The sequence below is a fragment of the Vipera ursinii genome (assembly GCF_947247035.1).
Source record: "Vipera ursinii genome assembly, chromosome: 1".
Classification (NCBI taxonomy): Eukaryota; Metazoa; Chordata; class Lepidosauria; order Squamata; family Viperidae; genus Vipera; species Vipera ursinii.
Window position 1 is genome coordinate 352801823 of NC_139512.1, and position 16416 is coordinate 352818238.

General features: G+C 44.6%; 1 protein-coding gene across 2 annotated transcripts in view; it reads left to right on the forward strand.

Annotated features, from left to right (window-relative positions):
- Positions 1–62: 62 nt before the first annotated feature.
- Positions 63–16416, forward strand: part of VMP1 (vacuole membrane protein 1) — a 148319-nt gene continuing 131965 nt past the window's right edge. The window contains exons 1-2 of one of the 2 annotated variants that reach the window (XM_083379821.1): positions 63–212; positions 2254–2332. The gene's annotated coding sequence lies outside the window, so the exon portion shown is untranslated. The remainder of the gene's footprint in view (positions 213–2253; positions 2333–16416) is intronic. The other variant, XM_083379820.1, reaches the window with a different exon arrangement.

A 16416-nucleotide genomic window follows, 5' to 3' on the forward strand; every position in this document is an offset into this window, starting at 1 on the left:
TGCCGGGTGGGCGGGGCTGAGGCGCCAAGCCTTCCCTCACTTCCGGGTTGGCCCTAGTCCAGGAGGACGAGCCGGAGGAGGAGCCGCTCGCAGCCGTAGCGGCGGCCGGGCTAACAGCTCCAGCTCCAGCGGCAGCGGCAGCAGCAGGAGCGGCGGCACAGAGGTCGGACGCAGCTGAGGAACCCGGCGCGTATGTCCGTCCCTGAGCTGAGGTAAGTAGCGGCGAGGCCCGGAGAGAGACGGGGCCTGCCTACGGGTCCCCGGGAGGGCCAAAAAGGCGTGAACGACCCCCGGGGAGCGGAAGGGTCGTCGCTTTGCTCCGCTCTCTTTCCCCCGCGGGCTCCACATCCCTGGGGCGGTGTGGGCTGTGGAGTGAGGGTCCTCTCCCCTCCTTGCCTGCCTGCCTGCCTGCCTGCCTGCCTGCGAGCAGCTGAAGCCCCTCCACGTGGCCCTCCGAGGAGCCGGCCAGGCTGCCACCGGATCCTAGCGGCTGTCTCTGTCTGCCCAGACCCCCCCCCCCCGAATTGGTCTCTCCACCTGATTTCAGGTTTGAGAAGAGGAGCTGGAAAGGGACCTTGGAGGTCACCTAGTCCAAGCCCGAGACCCCTATCCCATTTCAGACGAGCAGGAGACCCTACACCAGGGGTCTTCAAACTTGGCCCTTTTATGACTCGTGGACTTCAACTCCCAGAATTCCTCAGCCAGGCATGCTGGCTGAGGAATTCTGGGAGTTGAAGTCCACGAGTCATAAAAGGGCCGAGTTTGAAGACCACTGCCCTACACCATTTCAGACAAGTAGGCTGTCCGGTCTCTCCTTTAAACAGCGAGTAGCTTTTGGCTCTTGAGACCAAAAAAAAAAAATCGAGGTGTCCCTCTGAAATGAAACACTTTTAAGCAGTGCTTTTTTTGTAAAAGAAAAAGGTGCCGGAATTCACACATGTCATACAACCCCCTTTGCCTACCCTATAAGGTTCTATCCAAAAAAAGGTGCGGGAACTCCGTTCTGAGCGTTCTACGACAAAAAAAGCCCTGCTTTTAAGAGTGCATCGAGCCCAAAGATTTACCGGGCAAGTGGGACAGCAGGGGAATGCTGGAGGGGATTGGAGGAGTGTGTGTGTGTGTCTTGTCTCCCAATGTGACTGAGTATACCCAGGGACAAGGAGAGAAACAACCTGGAATTAAGGAGAAACTTAATTGAGGACAATCGACCAGTGGAACAGCTTGCCTCCAGAAATCGTGGGCGCTCCATCACTGGAGGTTTTTAAAGAAGAGACTGGACAATCAGTTATCTGAGATGGTATATAGGGTCTCCTGCTTGAGCTAGGGGAGATTAGATAGAAGACCTCCAAGGCCCCTTCCAGCTCTATTCTGATTGACTGAGCCTGATTAGGGCAGAACTAGGAATGGCTTAGGGTTAGGGATAATTATAGGAAAGAAAGAAAGAAGAAAAGAAAGAAAGTTTGTCAATCAGAAGGTCGGCAGTTTGGCGGGTCGAATCCCGAGTGCCGCATAACAGAGTGAGCGCCTGTTACTCGTCCCAGCTTCCGCCAACCTAGCAGTTCGAAAGCACGTAAAAATGCAAGTAGAAAAATAGGGACCACTACGGTGGGAAGGTAACAGCGTTCCGTGCGCCTTTGGCATCTAGTCATGCCGGCCACATGACCATGGAGACGTCCTCGGACAAGCGCTGGCTCTTGGGCTCTGAAACGGAGATGAGCACCGGTCCCTAGAGTCGGAAACGACTAGCACGCATATGCGGGGGAGCCTTTACCTTTTTACCTATAGGAAAGAAATCCTTGCATTCTCCACCATTCAGTCACAACTGGAGAAGCTTCTTGGATGAGAAGTGAAAAGTCTTCAAGGGAAAACCAAGAAAGTCCAGTTGTCTTTTGAAAAAGCACCTTTGGGACAACCATAACCTGGATGACTGAGAATCTCCATAGACATTCTTTCTATGGAAGGAAGGAGAGTCTTGATAGATGTATTGGAGGGTGGAAGCAGAGGGTTTGGATTTTTAAATGGTGGGATGCCTTTTTTGGGAATTTTTAGCATGCATCTCTCTTGTGGTCCTGCTAGCTTAAAACCGTTGGTTAGTTCTGTGACCAACATTTTGCAAGAACCAAGGAGTAGAGATTTATGTATATGTGACCTTGTGTTTAATTCTCCACCTCTGTGCTTGCTTCGATCCAAATTGAAGCTCCTTCTGGCTTTTTCCAATAAAAATTGTATTACATTTCAATTTTGTTTCCCTAGTTCAATGTTGGCGATCCCTAGGAAATGAGTTAAAAGGAAGATGAGCAGCTGTGTTCTATGTTTCCCTAACAGTTGAAGGGTTAGTTCAGACTGAGTGTTTCTTCCCTTTTTTGATCTTCACACCAGATAATTTTCTACCCTTTACTCCCTCTAGTGTCTATATTTAGCACTGATGAAGCCGAATTGAGATTTTGCAACCTGCTTTCTAAGAAAAATATTTTCCTAAAAATGGGGCGAGATTGCAGGTTTGGGGTCATTTTGTCTCCAAAGTATGTTAGTTACGTGATGGCTAAAACTGGACTTTCAGACATTGCCTAGTCATTTGTGATAGGCAAGATTTGACAATGCACTTTGCAGTGGTGATCTTTTATTCCTGTGTATTAACAGTTTTAGAATTCTGAAGGATCATAATGGTAAAACTCGCTTGTGGAACTTTGGGAGATGGTCAAAAGAAATGGGTCAAGAGAACTAAGAAGCATAGTCTGAAAACCTGAGATTGTATTCTTATTTTTGGATCAAAGTAAATCCTTTTTAATGGTTCTGCTTGGTAGTTTGAAGTATATCGCAACTGCTGGAAATCTATGGATAGCTGAATTGCTCTCGGGTGTTCAAAGTCTCACTCCAGCTTGTCAAAAATTCTCTGTGTGTCTGTATTTTCATGTCAAACAAAGTTCACCTGTTTCTTACTTCTGAGCTTATTTGTTATTTATTGAAGCTTTTCATTTTTTTTAATATCTACTTAATTTCTACAAAATCTAAATTTTGATTGCTGCTGAACTGTGCAATAGGTAACTAAGATTTAGTTCAGCTCTCGTACTGGATGTAGATAAACCTGCTTGCTGATTTATACATTGTGCTAAGGCAGGGCTTTTCAACCTTTTCACCCGTTGTACCACTTTTAGGACATGGCAACATCCGAGTGCCACCAGTCGCCTAGCAAGGTGTCAAAAACTTGATGACCAAAAAGGGAAAAAAGGGATGAAGTACAGGTAGTCCTCGACTTACAACAGTTTCCTTAGTGACTGAAGTTACAATGGGACTGAAAAAGTGCCCCCCAAGCCATAGCCGAGCAAGACACCTGCCTGCCTGCCCAGCGGCGCTCTTCCTCCTGTCCAAGGTTTTCATTGTTGTGAGCATTTCTGTTGAGGATTGGCAGCGGGGGTGGGGTGTTTGGTTTTTATTTCGCCCCCCCCCCCCCGTCTGCTGGGGGGTTGCAGCAAGTTTTGGTCACTTCACATGACCCTGAGACACTGTGACCGTCATAAATATGAATCAGTTGCCAAGCATCTGAATGTAAATCACAAGACCCTGGAGATGCTGCAACATTCCAGCTGATTGGCGCTTCTTCTGGGCTCAGAAGTGCCAGGATCGGTGCCAAGCTCCAGCTGGAGCCTGGCACTGATCCTGGCGCTTCCGCTGAGCCCTGACAGCCCTGCAGCTCCAGCCGTCTCTCACTCAGGCTTGTGCGGTGCTGCCACCGGTTCACCTCATTCCCCTCCCCCGCTACCACTTTTCTAGGATGGTTGTGTACCACCTGCCAGGTGCCAATATTACCACAGGTGGTACCCGTACCACTGGTTGAAAAGCCCTGTGCTAAGAAACAAGATAATTTTTATGGGTTAAGACCTAAATTGGCTTAGCAAAGGAGTAAATGCTGTACACGTCAGTCTTTGATGCACATTGATGCAAAGAGCCTTGGTGGAGCAGTGGGCTAATGCCTCCTTAAGTAACACCAGCTGCCTGCAATTAGTGCAGGTTCGCATCCCACCAGGCTCAAGGTTGACTCAGCCTTCCATCCTTCCGAGGTAGGTAAAATGAGGACCCAGATTGTTGGGGGCAATAAGCTGACTTTGTAATAATGCCGTTTGGGGGGGCGAAAGCCCTAATAAGCAGGCATATACATAGAATGAAGGCTACTGCTAAGCTTGTAAGCTGCCCTGAGTCTTCAGAGAAGGGCGGGATATAAATGGAATTAAAATAAAATAAAATAAAATTTCACAGTTCTCTGAATTGGGCCACTAGAAATTAGTGGTGCATTTTCCCCCTCATTCTGGGAATAACAGTATTCCCTTTAACTCGTCAAGAACTAAAACAAAGGTTCCTGTGTACTCCAGCAACATCAATGAATCACTAAGACAGGGGTCTTCAAACCTGGCCCTTTTATGACTTGTGGACTTCAGCCTGGCTGAGGAATTCTGGGAATTGAAGTCCACAAGTCATAAAAGGGCCAAGTTTGAAGACCCCTGAGTTAGGCAAAGGATGATGGAGGACTGCAGGAATGTCAGGACACGCGGACTTAAGTTCCACTAACTGCTATGACTTTGGGAGGCTCCTGAGTGAGAAAAGCTAATTTCTAGCAAGAAATGCTCCCCTTAAAGAAAATCAAATTTGAAATGGCTCACTAGAGATTATAATGTCGGAGTATAATACGCAGCTGCCTTGCAGTATCCAAATGGCGCATAGCCCCATTACCTAAAATAGCATTTGGTCTTTGGTTAAAAACCATTTTGATCCGAATGTATAAATTCAGAAGTATCTTTTCAGTCTCTCAGCCATCATTGAAGTAAAAAAATTATAATCCACATTCAATAACCATATCGGTCTATAATTTTTTTATCTGTGTCAAATCTGAATCTACTTTTGGTATTAAACTAATGTTTGCTTCTATCCAAGTATTGGGGAGTTTTGCCTCCAACAAAAGTTCATTGCAAACGTCTTTCAACGGTTCACTTAATATGTCTTGTAAGGTTTTTTATGGTCCCGGGGTTTTCTCATTTTTTTTGTTTTCTTATGGCCTCTGTTATTTCCATCATTGTTATTTTTTTTCCTCTAACATAGTCTTATAGGTTTCTGGAATTTTTGAAAGGTTATTTCCTTCTAGATATTTATTTATTTATTTATTTTTATTTTTATTCCATTTATATCCCGCCCTTCTCCGAAGACTCAGGGCGGCTTACAAGCTTAGCAGTAGCCTTCATTCTATGTATATGCCTGCTTATTAGGGCTTTCACACACACCCCAAGCGGCATTATTACAAAGTCAGCTTAATTGCCCCCAACAATCTGGGTCCTCATTTTACCTACCTCGGAAGGATGGAAGGCTGAGTCAACCTTGAATTGACTATTGAATCGTTCTCTCTCTCGAAATTTCTTCTATGTCATATAGTTTCTTGTAATATTCTTTAATTTATCTTATTTCTTCGCTTTTAAATTGTAGGCAAGCTTTTTCATCTGTTAAATCATATATGATTTTCTTCTCCTTCTGTTTTTTTAAGTTTTTAGGTTAACCACCTTCCTGCTTTATTTGCATTTTCAAAAAAAAAAATATGTTTTGCTCTTTTTATTTGCTGTGCCAATTTTTCTGAGTCCAACAAATTTAGTTTGTGTTTTCTTGTTTCCATTTCTCTTTTCAGAATCCTCTTTTGCGGATTCATTTGCAGTTCTAATTCTAATTTTCCAAATTTTTCTTTTAGTAGTCCATGCTGCTGTCTTTTCTGTTTGTTTTTCTTTGCCATGTATGTTATACATACCTCTAAAATATGCTTTGGCTGTGTCCCATACATTTTGTAACATGTCTTCTTTTTTATTTTCTTTGAAGGAAAACTCCCATTTCTTTTTTTCTTTTTTTTTTGCTAATTCTACAAATTCTCTTTCTTTTGATGTGGATTGGTTCAAAGTCCATCTTGGTTTGTTTTTTTTTTTGTTTTTGTATTCCTCTCCACATCACTTTTAAAGGATTATGATATGCCCATGTACCTTTTGCAATCAGCTTTGTAGTTAATAAATGACATTGTCTTCGAGCATATCTTACTCTCTTAGGTATCTGCTTTAAGACCACAATTTCTTTGTTTTTGTATTGTAGTGGCTCGTCTCTGACTTTTCTCAGTATTTCATCTCTTGTTGTTTTCTTTATGAATCTCACATGCACTTCCCTGGGTAGATTATATTTCCGTGCGTAGCTCGAATTCATTCGAAATATTTCATCTATCTCCACTTGCATCTCTGCTTTGTCTGCTTTCAAAGCCGCCGCCAGGAGGTCAATGATCACGACTGCTATATTTTCTATCTTCAGGGATATTTTGAAATCTTAAGTAGTTTTCCGCTTTCTCCATTTCTGAGATCGCCAACAGTCCTTCTAGGTTTTGATTTGCTTGTTCGAATTTTTCATTTTCTTGCAATAGTATTTCCGTGTGTTTTTTTTATCAATATCATCCGATTTATTTCCCATTTTCTGAATTCTTTGTTCATTTTTGACAATCATTTGATGATGAACTTCAAATTGTGCCTTTATATCCGAAATGTCTTGGCTTAGTTTATCAAAATTACTTTTTGTCTGTTCATGATTTTTTTTTTTTTGCATTGATTCTTGAATCAGTTTTAATGGAAGTGGCATCTCATTTTGAGTGGTGCTTATTTTTTCACGCTGCATCTTTGTTTTGATAGATCCCTGGGTTGTTGGACTAGGGTGTTCCCACAAAGGAACTCTTTTTTCATGAGTCTGGTGATGTTTGATGTCCTCATTCTTCCAGCCAACTATCTTAGGCTTAAGTCCAAACTGTAAAAGGAGGCAGCTACTTTATGCTAAATCCAATATCTCAGGGAGAGAAGGAGAAAAAGAAAAAACAAAAAAAAGAAGGAAAAAAAATACAGCCAGCAAAAAAGAAAAAAAAAGCCAACTATCTTAGGCTTAAATCCAAACTGTGAAAGGAGCAGACTACTTTAGGCTAAATAAATAGCCTTGGTGGAGCAGTGGGCTAATGCCTCCTTAAGTAACACCAGCTGCCTGCAATTAGTGCAGGTTCGAGTCCCACCAGGCTCAAGGTTGACTCAGCCTTCCATCCTTCCGAGGTAGGTAAAATGAGGACCCAGATTGTTGGGGGCAATTAAGCTGACTTTGTAATAATGCCGCTTGAGGTGTGTGTGAAAGCCCTAATAAGCAGGCATATACATAGAATGAAGGCTACTGCTAAGCTTGTAAGCCGCCCTGAGTCTTCGGAGAAGGGCGGGATATAAATGGAATAAAAATAAAAATAAATCTCAGGGAGCGGGGGGGAAAACAAAGAAATACAGGCAAGGCAACAAAAAGAAAAAAAGCCAACTATCTTAGACTAAAATCCAACCCAAAAGAATGAGCCAACTACTTTAAGCCAAATCCAACTCCTCCAGTCGAGTTTCAGATGTAAAACGTTCACTGTCTCCAAATAATTCCTGTTTTTCTTGTGTCCAAAGTCAACAAATATAGTTAGGGAAAGTCTTTTCACTTGCATACTCACACAAAGGCACTTTGTTTAGACCAGGTGCTGTCTCAAGGTCAGACAGTTTCAGATTCTTCTATTATTTAGTGCTACTGCGGTATCTTCTTTCAGTACTAGATGTCCTCGTGCACTATTTTATCAATATCTGGTTTTTAAAAAAATTGTTACAAAGTTTTTTCTTTTAGAGTTTTTCTTTATACGTTATTTACCCTGAGAATACCCTTCCAGCTTTATTATTATAATTATGCCAAAAAAAAAAGAAATTTCCCCCCCACCTCTTATAGATTAAGTAGTCTGTCTTTAAATCAGTCACATTAATTTCTCTGTTGTTTTATGGATTGGTGGACAGGAGTGTAAGAGTTGGTGTAAGTCAGGCTGTGATCTCCAACTCGTGAGGAACGGAATCCAGAAGCTAAGTTTAGCTCCTCTTGGGAACAGAGAAAATAAATAGCCTCCCAGGCTTAAAGCCGCATTTCTGCACCCCACAAATCGGTAATTCTCTTGCATTTCTTTCAGAGAAGCGGCAGATAATGGGATGGAGATAAATGCAAGCAATCCTCAACTTACAATCATTCGTTTATTGACCGTCCCAGGTTGCAGTGGCACTGACGAAAGCGACTTAGGACTGTTTTTCACACAAGCGTGGTTGCGTGATCAAAATTCAGGCACTTGGCAACTGGCACGCAAAGTCAGCGGGCCAACCAGGTTCACTTAACAACCATTTTATTTTATTTATTTATTTTATTTCCATTTATATCCCGCCCTTCTCCGAAGACTCAGGGCGGCTTACAAGCTTAGCAGTAGCCTTCATTCTATGTATATGCCTGCTTATTAGGGCTTTCACACACACCCCAAGCGGCATTATTACAAAGTCAGCTTAATTGCCCCCAACAATCTGGGTCCTCATTTTACCGACCTCGGAAGGATGGAAGGCTGAGTCAACCTTGAGCCTGGTGGGACGCGAACCTGCACTAATTGCAGGCAGCTGGTGTTACTTAAGGAGGCATTAGCCCACTGCTCCACCAAGGCTCTTATGCTAAGTTTTGCTAACTTTGGCAAACTACGGTGATTCAGCTGTGTCGAAGGTTGTAAAAGGGGGCAAAACTCACATAAGGACCACCTTAATAGACACTTTGGGGGCTCCGTTGTGGTTATAAAAGGCAACCTGTAGCTGAAGCCACTCCTTTTCAGCTTCACCCATTGAAGTGCAAGCTTCGTTTTTAGGCCAGATCACCCCACCCACCAATTGTTACTGGTCTGGGCCAAAAGAATCGGTCCCATTGCACAACAAGCCCAAGGCTCTCCACCAGTCACCATATCAAAGTGGACAGCTTCTTCTGACATTAGCAGAGAGAGCCATGTAGAGGGAAAGGGCAGAAGCAAAGTAAAAAAGGTAGATCAGATAGGTAGGTATTAGGTAGATCTGGTAGGCAGGCTGAAAGATATCTGATAGATAAGTAGATATTTGGTAGGTAAGAAGAGAGAGATAGGCAGGCTAGGTAGGAAGATCTGGTAGGCAGGCAGAAAGATATCTGGTCGATAGGTAGATATCTGATAGGTAAGGAGAGAAATGGATGGATGGACAGGCAGGCAGGCAGTGCGATAGCACACTGGTTAAAGGCGCTGAGCTTGTCAACAGGAAAGCTGAGGGCCTAGTTGGAGACCTGAGCGCCATGCGATGGGGTGAGCTCCCGTTCCTTGCCCCAGCTCCTGCTGCCTAGCAGTTCGAAAGCACACAGATGTGAGTAGATAAATAGGTACCACTTTGGTGGGAAGGTAACACATTCCATGCACTTCTTGCATGTAGTCATGCCAGATGACCACAGAAGCCTCTTCGGACAGCAGTGGCTCCCTCGGTTAAGAAACAGAGATGAGCAACGTTGTATCTGACTCTAAGGGATGGTAAAACCTTTAGGTAGGTACGATAGGTAGTAGGGAGAGGGAGAGAGAGATTATCAGATCATTCTTGAGTCCTTTGCTGTATTGTTGTTAGTTGTGAAGTCATGTCCGACCCCTCGCGACCCCATGGACAACGTTCCTCCAGGCCTTCCTGTCCTCCACCATCTTCTGGAGTCCATTTAGGCTCACACCTCCTGATTCAGTGACTCCATCCAGCCACCTCGTTCTCTGTTGTCCCTTTCTTCTCTTGCCCTCCATCTTTCCCAGCATTAGGCTCTTCTCCGGTGAGTCCTTCCTTCTCATTAGGTGGCCAAAGGATTTGAGTTTCCGCTTCAGGATCTGGCCTTCTAAAGAGCAGTCAGGGTTGATCTCCTCTAGGACCAACCGGTTTGATCGCCTTGCAGTCCAAGGGACTCGCAGGAGTCTTGGCAAAAATTCTGGGGTAGCTGATCTTGGGAAGCAAGGACCTCCTGTTGCTCCAGGAGTCACCTAAGGACACACAACTTCCCCTTTTCAGAGCTTTGAGGGGGGATGATCAGGGTTTTCATTGCACAAGGACAGATAACCCCCTCTTCTTTGCCTCAGTCCAGAACAGGGACTTGAATTTGAACGTACGACTTTAAGGCTGCCTGCCTATTTTTGGTTCTCTGCATTTTCTTCACTCATCACATATATCCGGCTGCCAATATCCGGCTGCCAATCTTGCACAAGGCAATTTTGGCTGGCGCGCAAGAAAATCAACAATTACAGGTAGCCCTTGACTCATGCTGGTCATGGAGCCTGCCCACCCGCAGTCATAAGTTGATTTAATAACCTTTTTCGCAGCACTTGTAAAGAGGTCATAATGATACTTTGTTATGTGGCAGTTTTGCTGAAAACTGGAAGTGGATGCTGGTTTTTGGCAAAACCGTCGTAAAACAGAATCGTGTGCCTGTGGGTCCATCCAAATAGCCGTAAATGCCACTTGGTTGCCAAGCATCCCAGATTTGGCCACGTGTTGATAGGGGTCCCCCCAACCATCGGAACTTTAAATCCGGGTTGTAAGTAAGTAACCCCCAGGTAGATCTATTGTAACTGACTGGTCGCTAACAGACCAGTCATAAGTTGAGGACGACCCATGGAATGTTCTACAACAAGGGTCTTCAAACTTGACCCTTTTAGGACTTGTGGACTTCAACTCCCAGAATTCCTCAGCCAGGCACGCATGCCTGGCTAAGGAATTCTGGGAGTTGAAGTCCACAAGTCCTAAAAGGGCCACGTTTGAAGACCCCTGATCTAAAAGAACAAATTAAAAAACCATGAAACAGAGATTGTGAATGTATCAGGATGACTGGGGCCGGGGGATTTGCAGGCCTGTTGGGAAAAAAAAAGACCACATTTTGAGGGATTTCCAAAAAGCCACCGGATTTACAGGTAGTCCTTGACTTACATCCACAATTGAGAGACCGGGATTTCCATCGCTAAGCAAGGCGATTGTTAAGTGAACTGCGCCCAATTTTCCCACCTTTTTTGCCACTTTTATTAAGTGAGTCGCTGCAGGTATTAAGCCACTCACACGGTCGTTAAGCGAATCTAGCTTCCCTTCCATTGACTTTGCTTGTTGGAAGCTGACCGTAAAGTTCCAAATGGTGATCACATGACCCTGGATTGCTGCATCTGTCATAAATACCTGTCGTTGCCAAGGGCCCAAATTTTGATCGCATGACCCGTGGGGATGCAGCCAAGGATTGGGAGGGCAAGAAACTGGTCATATGTCAACTTATTGTTCATTGCCGTTGTAACTTTGAACGGCCAGTAAAGAAATGGTTACTATTCGAGGACTACCTGGATAGGCTCTGCAGCTGCATTGTGTGGGACTGCTTGGGTGTATCCCATCTTGTGTTTTCGCAAGGAACCAAAAGTCTCCGCCCTCTCAGGTGAGATGGGTGGCAACCAGGTGTTTCTAAAATTGCCTTCCTGTTTCCAGAGATCGTGTCCTCAGCCTTTTGATGTTCTGAAATACGTCTTTAATTTGCCACTGGTTGTCACTCCTTGTTTAAACTCCCATGTTCAGCTGATCTGGTTAGAAAAGTTGTTTTTTAAAATAATATAATTATGGCTATCAAATGCATATGCCGCACATCGAAGGCAACTTTTGAGTGGCTTGCAACAAGATACAGGTCGTCCTCGGCTTAACCACCACGGCTGAGTCCAAAATTTCCGTTGCTAAGCGAGGCAGTTGTTAAGTGGGTTTTGCCCCATTTTATGACCTTGTCACAGGGTGTCAGGGGTCTTCCAACTTGGCCCTTTTAGGACTCGTGGACTTCAACTCCATGAGCCTTGGTGGAGCAGAGGGCTAATGCCTCCTTAAGTAACACCAGCTGCCTGCAATTAGTGCAGGTTCGAGTCCCACCAGGCTCAAGGTTGACTCAGCCTTCCATCCTTCCGAGGTCGGTAAAATGAGGACCCAGATTGTTGGGGGCAATTAAGCTGACTTTGTAATAATGCCGCTTGGGGGTGTGTGTGAAAGCCCTAATAAGCAGGCATATACATAGAATGAAGGCTACTGCTAAGCTTGTAAGCCGCCCTGAGTCTTCGGAGAAGGGCGGGATATAAATGTAATAAAAATAAAATAAATAAAAACTCCCAGAATTCCTCAGCCTGCGTGTCTGGCTGAGCAATTCTGGGAGTTGAAGTCCACGAGTCCTAAAAGGGCCAAGTTTGAAGACCTCTGGGTTAAAGGAATCACTGCAGTAGTTACGTTAGTAACACCGTTGTTAAGTGAACCTGGCTTCCCCATTGACTTGGCTTGTCAGAAGGCATACCAGCTGCCAAGTGCCTGAATTTTGATCACATGACCATGGGGATGCTGCCCTGGTCGTAAGTGTGAGAAATGGTCATAAGTCATTTTTTATTGCCATTATAACTTCGAACATTCACTAAATCAGGGGTAGGCAACCTTGGCTCTTTTATGACTCGTGGACTTCAACTCCCAGAATTCCTGAGCCAGCACAGCTCAGCTTGGAAACCTCTCCCTTTCCCCTCAGCGTGGCTGGCTCAGGAATTCTGGGAGTTGAAGTCCACGAGTCATAAAAGAGCCAAGGTTGCCCATCCCTGCACTAAATGAATGGTCATGAAATCAAGGACTACCTATAAAACACACAAATATCTGACAATTATAAATATAAAAAGAGATAAAAATTGTAGAAATTCGAACAAAACTAAAAAAATAAGAGTTTGGAGGAGAGAAATGGGGGGGCCTTCTCTCTCATATATATATATATATATATATATATATATATATATATATATATATATATATACATATATATATATATACACATATATACATATATACATATATACATATATACATATATACATATAATTTCTTATTCTGTTGGTGGAACAATTAGATAATGGGACCATGACGAAGGATTTATACTGTATTCCCTTGTTGGCAAAGTAATTTTCTCTCATGCAATTCTATCCCTGTTGGAAATGTCCATCCAAGTTGTCCTAATTAGTCTTCTAATTTTGGATTTAATTGAAAAGCTCTTTGTGGGTGTTCGCCGCATTAAAAAAAAACATCTTTTTTTTAACTAAAATTATTTTAAATGTTTTCACACCACTTCAGTCTTTATCTTCAGCTTGTAAAACCTCATCACACCTGTTGTGCGTTGCATGCTGAATAAATTCCCATTACTTTTTCCACCACGAGAAAAGATGCTCTTGTGTCAAGACATATTAATGAAAGAAACCCTCAAGGTTTTTGTTGGAAGGGAAATGTAATTTGGTCGCTGGGAGTTTTTGATGGATGCATTGCAGCTTGATTTATGACCACAATAGCAGCCAGAATTCCTGTTGCTAAGGTTGTTGAGTTGTGTCTTGTGGCCTTTTTTTGCCCCGTTGTTAACCCAGGCTTCATCTGGAGCAGGGCTTTTCAACCAGTGGTACGGGTACCACCTGGGGTACATTGGCCGCTAACAGGTGGTACGCGACCATCCTAGAAAAGTGGTAGCGGGTGAGGGGAATGAGTTGGACCGGTGGCAGCACCGCACAAGCCTGAGCGAGAGACGGCTGGAGCTGCAGGGCTGTCAGGGCTCAGCGGAAGCGTCAGGATCGGCACCAGGCTCCAGCTGGAGCTCGGCACCAATCCTGGCGCTTCAGAACCCAGAAGAAGCGCCGATCAGCTGGAATGTTGCAGCATCTCCAGGGTCTTGTGATTTACATTCAGATGCTTGGCAACTGATTCATATTTATGACGATCACAGTGTCCCAGGGTCATGTGAAGTGACCAAAACCTGCTGCAACCACCCAGCAGATGGGGGGGGGAGGAATAAAAACCAAACACCGCCACCCCACCCCCGCTGCCAATCCTCAACAGAAATGCTCATAACAATGAAAACCTTGGACAGGAGGAAGAGCGCCGCTGGGCGGGCAGGCAGGTGTCTTGCTCGGCTCCACTGCCTCCTGGAGTTTACCCAAATTCATGGTCATTGCATCGATGACACCATCTAACCATCTCCTCCTCTGCCGTCCCCTTCTCCTTTTTCCTCCCGTCTTTCCCAACATCAGGATCTTCTCCCGTTGAGCCCTCCTCTCTTCATATTAGGTGGCCAAAATATTTGGGCTTCAGGATCTATCAGGGTTGGTTTCCTTCAGGACTGGATCTGCTTGCAGTCCAAGGGATGCTGAAGGATCTTCTCCAGCACCACAGTGTGAAAGCATCAGTTCTTCAGCGCTCAGCCTTCCTTATGCTCCAGCTCTTCACAGCCATACATCATACATCAGGGGTGTCAAACTCACAACGTCGCACGACGTCTCGCGATCTGTCGTGACTTTTTTGTCCTTGGCGGCAATGGGGTGGGTGCGGTTTTCGTGTGATGCCTCCGGCCCGGGGGGCTGGCAGCTTTGACACCCCTGCGTTATACGTAGTCCTCAACTTTCAACCACCATGGATTCCAGGATCCATGTTGCGAAGCAAGAAATTTGTTCAGTGAGTTTTGCCCCACTTTATGGCTTTTCTTGCCCCCTTTGTCAGGTAATTAAATCACTGCAGTTGTGAATTTGGTAACGAGGTCGTTAAGCGAAACTGGCTTCCCCATTGACTTTGCTTCTCAGAAGCCCGCAAAAGGGGATCACGTGACGCCGGGACACAGCAACGGTCATTAATGTGAACCCGTTATCAAGCATCCGGATGTAAATCACGTGGCCACGGGGATTCTGCAAGGGTGGAGGCTGCAAGGGTTGTAAGTCTGAAACATGGTCATAAGCCCCTTTTTTCAGTGCTGTTGTAACTTTGAACAGTCACTGAACTGTCATAAGTCGAGGACTACCTGTACTACTGGGAAAACCACAGCTGGCAAGGCGATGTCTCTGCTTTTTAAGATGCTGCCTGGCTTTGCCCAAGGAGGAAGCGTCTTTTAATTTCATGGTGGCATTCGCTGTCTAGAGGTCATCTAGTCCAGCCCCAATTCCGATTGCTCAGCCCCTGCTTGATTAAATTGCTGTTTATAAATCTCTTGACAGAAAGAGGGCTGTGGTCATAGACCGAACCAACGTGTAAACAGAGTGTGAGGACATGTTGCGTAACGTTTACTTGAAATTCCCCTTCCCGTAATTGGAACCCTTTGGTGTGGGTGTCATACAAAACAACTGTTATTTCAGCCTGGATGTGACAGTTTTCCAAGTATCTGAAGAAAGCAATATATAGCTTCTGACTCATTTGCACCTATTGCTCCGTGAAGCTTTAACCTTAAACACGTCTCTCATTTCTCCATAATGGCAGGCATAGTCCATTTAGAAACTCAGCCGTTAACCGAAAAGCAGTATCCTAGAACAGGGGTATCCAGCCCCCGGGCCGTGGACCGGTACCGGGCTGCGGCATGCCAGCAACTGGGCTGCACAAACAAGCAAAGCCCTATCTGCGGGATGCAAGCAGCACACATAACCACACACACACACACATACCCTCCGGTCCAAGGAAAAACCTCTCCACGTAACCGGTCCCTGGTGCCCAAAAGGTTGGGAACCTCTGCACTAGAGCACACTCTAACTAGGTTTTTATGGAAGGAAATCACAGTCTGACGGTGTGTGGCTAAGGCGCTGTGTGTACTTAAGCACTGCGTCTTGGAAACTACAATTTAAGCTTAGCGTGTTGCATGAACACAATCATTACATTTTGCTAGACCTGATGCATTCGGTCTTGTTGTCAGAGATATTTCGTCACCGGGTTCCTCAATTTCTTCAACAACGGCCAGCCATCCAGTGTAAAGGTGGTCCTCGAAATTATGACGGCAAAGGAGCCCAAAATTTTTGCGGCTAAGAGAGACAGTTGTTAAGTGAGTTTTGCCCCATTTAACCACCTTTCTCGCCACAGTCACTAGGTGCATCACTGGACTTGTTAACTGAGTAACACGGTTGTTAAGGGAATCTTGCCACAATCGCTTTAAGAATCAGTTAAATGTATGGCCTGAATTTACTTTGAATTTAAGTTAAATTTAAATTTAAGGACCATAAAAAGACCATAGTTGTCTGGCTGAGGAATTCTGGCAGTTGAAGTCCACATCTCATAAAAGGACCATGGTTGTCTGGCTGAGGAATTCTGGGAGTTGAAGTCTACAAGTCATAAAAGGACCATAGTTGTCTGGCTGAGGAATTCTGGGAGTTGAAGTCCATATCTCATAAAAGGACCATAGTTGGCTGGCTGAGGAGTTTTGGGAGTTGAAGTCCACATCTCATAAAAGGAGAGAGAGTCCCCAAGGACTCAGGGCGGCTCACAACAATAAAAAATTAAAAAAACATAAAGTACAACATTTAAAAAAAGAATTAAACAATGGATGTAATAAATAAATGACAACTTAACCCAATAAAAACCAAATTTAAAACCATAGTCAGTCCAGGACCGCTTGTTGAAAACATCCATGTCTTCAGGTCACGGTGAAAGGACCGAAGGTCAGGGGCCGGACCATAATTGGCTGGCAGAGGAATTCTGGGAGTTGAAGTCCACGAGTCATAAAAGAGCCCAA